Raw genomic sequence first — 8850 nt, forward strand, 5'->3', positions numbered from 1 at the left:
CCAATTCCCTTTACAATTCAAGCCATTTACATTTCTTGCACTTTAAGATTCTGCAATTTACATTTCTTGCAATCTAAGTTTCTGCAATTTATATTACTTGCACTTTAAGATTCAGCCTCTTTAATTTCTCTGCACTTTAAATTCTTGCCAATTGTCCCTCTCCCTTTTAATTTCATGCCCTTTAGCTTCCGTCAAACATAAACCACTCAAATCAACTCTTGATTCGCTTGACTAAGTCAACCACTAAACTAAAATTGCTCAATCCTTCAATCCCTGTGGGATCGACCTCACTCCCATGAGTTTTATTACTTGATGCGACCCGGTGCACTTGCCGGTGAGTTTTGGAAATTCGTTTTTCCACAAATTTTCCCATCAGCACTTTCCTCCACAGAATTTTTGGGAGCAAATCAACACCTCCTTAGGAAAATTAAGTTCCAACATGGGACAATTAAGGGTGGAACATCAAGAGCACCCTATCATCCTTCATGAAATTAGAGAAGATCAAAAAGCAATGAGGGAGGAGCAACAAAAACAAGGAAGAGACATAGAAGAGCTCAAGGACATCATTGGTTCCTCAAGGAGAAAACGCCACCATCACTAAGGTGGACTCATTCCTTGTTCTTACTTTCTCTGTTTTTCATTTTCTATGTTAAGTGCTTATCTATGTTTGTGTCTTTATTACATGATCATTAGTAGTTAGTAACTTTGTCTTAAAGTTATGATTGTCCTATGAATCCATCACCTCTCTTAAATGAAAAATGTTTTAATTCAAAAGAACAAGAAGTACATGAGTTTCGAATTTATCCTTGAACTTAGTTTAATTATATTGATGTGGTGAGAATACTTCTTGTTTTCTGAATAAATGCTTGAACAGTGCATATGTCTTTTGAAGTTGTTGTTCATGAATGTTAAATATGTTGGCTCTTGAAAGAATGATGACTAGGGGATGATGACAAATCATCTTAGCCTAGTTTCACTAGCCTTTTTCTTTAATTTTAGTAGGTTTTATGCACTTTCTTGCATTCTAAGTAAGTAATTTGGAATGAAGATGCATGACTTCTTTGAATCAGACGACCACCGTATAATTGATGCTAAATCATGAGGTTTAAGCTAAATTTAATTGATTTTTAATGATTTATAAACCTTGTGAATTTGGTGATACTTTGATTGGTTGTTTTGATTACTTGTAGGTGAAGAAAGAAGAAAATAAAAAAAGAGTGTGGCTTAAGGAACGTGTCCAAAGGAAGCAAGAAGCGTGCCTAAGGAAGGAAAAGTGTAGCAAAAATCAAAGAAGAATTAAAGCTAAGTTGAGAAAGCAAACTGAGCTTTACAAGGACAAATGGGAGAAAGTAAGGCACCAAGCTAAGTTCAAATAGTTAACTGAGCACTAAAGAAAGCAAAGAAACAACATAAAGCTCAGTTCACTAAGTGAGCTTTATCGGGGACTCTCAAAAAATTAATTCAAAGCAAAAAATCCCATAAATGAAGCCACCAAGACTTGAACCTTGCACCTGATGGATGACAACAAGGCGCTACTCCAAGGAGGCAAGGGCGCTCAATTGCTTTACTTAATTGAGCGCTACATTATATTGCTAGGCATAAGGAAAATCATGAAAAATGAGCCAAGAAGCTTCCTCTGGGAATCAAACTTGGGAGCCTCTCACTTGCAAGGAAGGAGCGCTACTCTTGAAAGGAAAATGAGCCAAGATGGCTCTCCCAAGGTTCGAACCTGGAGCTTCCTTGTACAAGCACTCCTCACTCTCCACTCCTCCAAGGAAATTAGCTCCAAGACTTCCTCCACCAAGATTTGAACTTGGGACCTTGAAGTCTCAAACAAGGCGGCACCAAGGAAAGCTCAGTTGGTTTTTCCAACTGAGCATTACTCTCCCCAAGCCTTCCACTCTTTAGCACAAAAAATGCTCACAAGGGAGCTTGTCATGCACACCATGATATGGTCAAGCTTTCACATTTTGGCGCACAAAATTGGCACACAACCAAGGCTGAACGCGCATCAAATGACACGGGCAGCACACTTGAAAGCTAAGTTGGGTTTTCCAACTGAGCTTTCCCCTAGGAGATGCAACTTGGGCTGAAAATGAAATTAAAACTCCAACTTAATTCATTTCTTCACCAAATCAAAAGCCCATCCAAATTCCAAAATCCAAGAATAGAAAGTGTATAAATAGGAGTTAGTTTGATGTAATTAGGGGAGCTAGATTTTTACTTTGAATTTTTCCTTTTGAATGGTCATTTTCATTTTTGAGCTTTTTAACTTTTGAATTTAGATTTCTGAGAACTTGGAAGGAGAATTGCTCTCTCTTCTTCTTGGTTCTTGCTTGAGCACTCTTGGGTGGAGAATTGAAGGACTTCTGTTTCAATCTCACCTTGAGATCTTGTTTAACTTTTCTGCATAATTGAATTCCAATTTCCATTTACTGCTTCATCTTCTACTCTTTCTACAATTTACTTTTCAGTTTCTTTTACAATTATTCTTGTTGGATCAAGGAAGGATTTGAGATCTAGACTTGTTATCTAGTCTCTTCCACCCTGAGATCTTCAACCTTTTTTACATTGCTGCAAATTAAGCACTGCCTTTCTGTCTTTACAATTTTCAAAGCATTTTTATTCTTTCATTTGAGATCCATTCCAATTCAATTCATCTTTTGCTTTGCTGTTTGATGCAATTTATTTTTGCTTGTTTAAATTCTGCAATCCCAATTTCCAATTCCTTTTACAATTCAAGCAATTTACGTTTCTTGCACTTTAAGCTTCAGCCATTTACATTACTTGCAATCTAAGTTTCTGTAATTTAATTTACTTGCACTTTAAGATTCAGCTCCTTTATTTTCCTGCTCTTTCCTTTACTGCAATTTCCCCTCCTCCCTTTACATTTCAAGCAATTTAGCTTCTGCAAATCACAAATCACTCAACCAAATCTTGATTCGCTTGACTAAATCAACCACTAAACTAAAATTGCTCAATCCTTCAATCCCTGTGGGATCGACCTCACTCATGTGAGTTATTATTACTTGATGCGACCCGGTACACTTGCCGCTGAGTTTTGTGTTGGATCGTTTTCCACACATCAGGAGACATGTTATTTGATAATCTGAAAAATCATAAAAATGATTCTTGAAGCAAGAAAAAGCAGCAAAGAACAAAGCTTGCAGAAAAAAAAAAGAGAGCGAAAAAAAAATAGAAAGAAAAAGCAAGCAGAAAAAGCCAAAAGCTCTTAAAACCAAGAGGCAAGAGCAAAAAGCCAGTAACCCTTAAAACCAAAAGGCAAGGCCAATAAAAAGGATCCCAAGGCTTTGAGCATCAGTGGATAGGAGGGCCTAAAGGAATAAAATCCTGGCCTAAGCGGCTAAACCAAGCTGTCCCTAACCATGTGCATGTGGCGTGTAGCTGTCATGTGAAAACTTGAGACTGAGCGGTTAAAGTCAAGGTCCAAAGCAAAAGAAGAGTGTGCTTAAGAACCCTGGACACCTCTAATTGGGGACTTTAGCAAAGCTGAGTCACAATCTGAAAAGGTTCACCCAGTTCTGTGTCTGTGGCATTTATGTATCTGGTGGTAATACTGGAAAACAAAATGCTTAGGGCCACGGCCAAGACTCATAAAGTAGCTGTGCTCAAGAATTAACATACTGAACTAGGAGAATCAATAACACTATCTGAACTCCGAGTTCCTATAGATGCCAATCATTCTGAACTTCAATGGATAAAGTGAGATGCCAAAACTATTCAAGAGGCAAAAAGCTACAAGTCCCGCTCATCTGATTGAAGCTATGTTTCATTGATAGTTTGGAATTTATAGTATATTCTCTTCTTTTTATCCTATTTGATTTTCAGTTGCTTGGGGATAAGCAACAATTTAAGTTTGGTGTTGTGATGAGCGGATAATTTATATGCTTTTTGGCATTGTTTTTAGTATGTTTTTCAAGCTCAGCCCAAGCACACATCAAGTGGGCCCCGGAAGTGGATTTATGCATCAATTACTTACTTCTGTAAACCCTAGTAACTAGTTTATTATAAATAGGACTTTTTACTATTGTATTAGACATCTTGGGATCAAGTCTTTGTTACTCCGGTTCCCCTCTGGGGCCGAGACCAATGAACTCCATTATCACTTATGTATTTTCAATGGTAGAGTTTCTACACTCCATAGATTAAGGTGTGGAGCTCTGCTGTTCCTCAAAGATTAATGCAAAGTACTACTATTTTTCTATTCAACTTAACTTATTCCGCTTCTAAGATATTCATTCGCACTTCAACCTGAATGTGATGAACGTGACAATCATCATCATTCCCCATGAACGCGTGCCTAACAACCACCTCTGTTCTACTTTAGATTGAATGGATATCTCTTGGATATCTAATACAGGGGACCGAGTCCGAGTTATTAGAGTCTTCGTGGTATAAGCTAGATTGATGGCGGCATTCATGAGAGTCCAGAAAGTCTAAACCTTGTCTGTGGTATTCTGAGTAGGACTCTGGGATTGAATGACTGTGACGAGCTTCAAACTCGCGAGTGCTGGGCGTAGTGACAGACGCAAAAGGATAGTAAATCCTATTCCAGCATGATCGAGAACCTCCAGATGATTAGCCATGCAGTGACAGCGTATCGGACCATTTTCACAGAGAGGAATAGGATGCAACCATCGTCAAGGGTGATGCCTCCAGACGATTAGCCGTGCTGTGACAAAGCATTTGGACCATTTTCCCGAGAGGATTGAAAGTAGCCATTGGCACCGGTGACATCCTTACAAAAAGCCAGCTATAGAAAGGAGTAAGACTGATTGGATGAAGACAGCAGGAAAGCAGAGGTTCAGAGGAACGAAAGCATCTCTATGCGCTTATCTGAAATTCTCACCAATGAATTACATAAGTGTTTCTATCCTTGTTTTCTATCTATTTATTATTTATGTTCGAAAACTCCATAACTATTTTATATCCGCTTGACTGAGATTTACAAGGTGACCATAGCTTGCTTCATACCAACAATCTCCGTGGGATTGACCCTTACTCACGTAAGGTTTATTACTTGGACGACCCAGTGCACTTGCTGATTAGTTGTATCGAAGTTGTGACAAATTATGAATTAAGATTAGAGCAGCAAGTTTTTAGAGCCATTACCAGAGATCACAATTTCGTGCACCAGTAAGCATATTTGAGGTGTGGGGGAAGGGGTTTTAATTCTAACTTCTGATCATGTTCAGGCTCTGGGTTGTCTGGAGCTGGTAACAGTGGTAAGGAACTATCATTGTCCTCTGAGAGTGTCCCCACACTTGGACCTTGTCCTGTGTGCTTCTCTTCAAATTCCTCCTGATGGACTTCAGCCACGGTTTCATCTATGATGTCACACTTGAGGATAGAATGATCCTCTGGAGGATGCTTCATAACTCCATTCAGATTGAAGATTACTACTCTGCCATCTATTTCAAAAGAGTATGTTCCTGAAAAAGCATCTAATTTAAACTTTGAGGTCTTCAGGAATGGTCTTCCGAGTAGGATTGATGATGGCTTGTCTGAGTCATTTTGGGGCATTTCCAGGATATAAAAATCAGTGGGGAACGTGTGCCCCTTAATGCCTACTAGTACATCTTCAGCAACTCCAACCACTGTAATAATGCTTTTATCTGCTAACACAAAACGAGTTGCCAACCTTTTTAAGGGAGGGAGCCTCAACACATCATATATAGACAAAGGCATTATACTTACACATGCTCCTAAATCACACATGCATTTAGAAATTATCACACTACTAATAGTACAATTAACTATACAAGGACCTGGGTCACTACACTTTTCAGGTAAACTTCCCATTAAAGCAAATATGGAACTTCCTAAAGGAATAGTTTCTAATTCATTAATTTTATCCTTATGTATACATAAATCTTTTAGAAACTTTGCATATTTAGGTACCTGTTGAATAACATCAAAAAGGGGAACAGTTACCTCAATCTTTTTGAATATCTCTACCATTTTTGGATCAGGTTCTAGCTGCTTCCTGGGATTCCTTGCAAGTTGTGGAAATGGAATAGGAGTGGTATCTTCTGCAGTGTCTGCGCCTTTTAATGCTTCCTCCTATGGTTGCACTTCTTCTTCAGCTATGTCCTGTATGTCCTCTTCCTCTTCAACATCTTCTATTTCCACTATCTCTTCAGCTAAGGCGTGTTCTGGTGGGCTTGGCTCCTCCTGGTTCCTCTCCTGTAGTATGGTTCCGGACCTTAGGATGATGGCATTAATACCACCCTTGGGATTGGGTAATGGTTGAGAGGGAATTATACTGGAGCTCGAAGGTTGGTTATTGGAGTTGGTCATTGATCCAATCTGGGAGACAAGAGCTTGTAAAGTAGCGTTCAGACCATTTAGAATGGCATTAATATTATTTTCCATGGTCTGCTGTCTCCGATCCATAGATTGTAGTAAGTCATCATTAGCAGATGAAGAAGGATAGGTAAGTTGAGAGGTCTGCTGTAGGGTATTCTGTGGTCCTTGGGATTGCCTTAGGTAAGGTGCTCTGTAAGGCTGATTCTAATTCTGCTGCCTGTTGTTGTTGTTATTCTACCTCTAATTTCCCTGATTATCTCTACCTCATCTATTGTTGTTGTTGTCCCTCCAATTCTGGTTAGAATTGTCTTGCCATCCGTGGTTGTAATTGCCACTTTGATTGTACCCTTGGTTGGGGCGGTCATGGAAGTTATGTGTGGCTGCCACGGTGTTGTCTTCATGCTGGAGCTGTGGACATTCATCAGTATAATGGCTATAATCAGCGCAGATTCTGCAAACTCTCTGTGGGACTAATTGTTGGTTTTGCTGTGGTGGAGAAGGTTGAGCTTGCTGAACTTGTTGTTGATTCAATTGCATCTGCTTCAGCAAGTTGGTCATTTCACAGATACTCTGAGTTAAAGCAGCAGTCTCTCTACTAGAAGATACTTCTGCAACGACGTTTGAACGGCCTTGTTTCTGCCTGTGATTCCTAGTAGATTCAGCTAAGTCACTGATTAATTGCCATGCCTCATCAATGGTCTTGTACTTTTTTATAGACCCATTGCTAGCACTTTCCAATGTGGTCCTATCTTGGGGCCTCATTCCCTGTGTGACATAACTGAGTAACACCAGCTTGTCAATCATATGGTGGGGGCAAGCTTCCAGAAGATTTTTGAAGCGCTCCCAATACTCATAAGAGTTTCGGATTCATCCTGAACAATCATGGAAATATCTTTCCTCAGTTTATCAGTAACTTCAGCTGGAAAAACTTTTCCAAGAATTCTCTTCTCAGTGTATCCCAGTTGGATACAATTGCTGCTGGTTGAGTATAGTACCACTCTCTTGCCTTCTCCTCAAGAGAAAACGGGAAAGCTTCAGCAAAATTGAAGTTTCATCTGCACCATCACGCTTGATAGTAGAACAGGCTGCCTGAAAATCTCTCAGGTGCTTGATAGGCTCTTGAGCAGGTAAGCCATGAAACTTGGGCATCAAATTGAGCAGTGCGGTCCTTATTTCAAAGTCTGTAGCCACTGCTGGGTGATGCGCTTGAAATGATTGCATTGTAAAATCAGGGGCTCCAGCCTCCTGGATAGTAACTCTCCTGGCTGCTGCCATGTTACCTGCACGTAAAATAACCAAATCAGTAGAACGGGGGCTATTTTTTTCTCAGGTGACGTTTCAGATCCGCCCTCAGAGAGGACTAACCGATGTCGAGCTTACCTTATTCGTGAAATAGTTCTTTCAATCTCAGGATCGAATATTAGCAAGCTTGGATCAGGAAGCGAACGTGTCATCTAACGAAAGAAACAAGCAGCTCATAGTAGCAAGATTAAATAAAATGCAAATAAATAAATTCCAATTAATAACTTTAGCACTCTATTGCAACTCCCCGGCAACGGCGCCAAAAATTGATGCGGGCGAAAATTGGTGAGTTAAGAATGATTATAAAATATGCGTTGCAAGTATAGTTCTCAACCAACCAGAAATCCGCTTTATCAATTTAAAAAGGGTGTCACAGAAATTAAAATCAAAATACTGGGAGTATGAGTCCCAGGTCGTCTCCCAACGAGTTGCAGAAAAGTGTGCTATTTTATTAATCATATGTTTTCAAAAAGGTTTGAGTTGAATGGCAGAAAATTAAATTAGAGAATTTATATAAATTTAAATAAAAGCCTTGATTGGGAGTTGATTAGTTGGAAGCCCATATTCTTGTTGCAGTACTCTCAGGATTAATTGATAATTGGGGATTATTCTGTTTAGTTGTCCCTCACTAAGTAAGGGAAAGTTAAACAAGTTGGAATGCTATTTCTATCCACAAGTTCCAATCCGCTCTGGGGAGGATTGGTGTTAGTGACTAGAAAGCAATCCAACAATAAACCCAACTACAATCTCTCTCTCGAGCATCCCAACTTCAAGGGTTTCTTTCAATTAACTCCCCATCAAGTTAGGGGACTACTCGCTCATTGTAAATGTAAAATTCATAACATAAGAAAAGGAATTAAAGAAAGACATCATAAATAATGATCAAAAGATCAATCTAAAATAAAAGTGATTCTTGTATTAATAAATGCTAAAATAATCCAACAGTAAAATTAAGTAAATTAAGGAACATGGAAGAGTAAGAGACAAGTAAAGAAAACGAACTAGAGTGTCGAAGTCTTGATGAGGCAATAACTCTTCTCAATATCCCAATGCAAAAAACAATGAACATAACAAATCTTAAAAACTATGAATGTGTAGAGAGAAAACCTAGAGGAGAGGAAAACTAGATCTAAAAACTAAAACTATGCGGAATGAATGTTGTTGTTGGTTTCTGTATGTTCTCTGGCTCTAGTCTGCTTTTCTGGGCCAAAAACCGGG

Source organism: Arachis ipaensis, chromosome B7, assembly GCF_059453495.1.
Source record: "Arachis ipaensis isolate K30076 ecotype BB chromosome B7, ASM5945349v1, whole genome shotgun sequence".
In the NCBI taxonomy this organism is placed as follows: domain Eukaryota; kingdom Viridiplantae; phylum Streptophyta; class Magnoliopsida; order Fabales; family Fabaceae; genus Arachis; species Arachis ipaensis.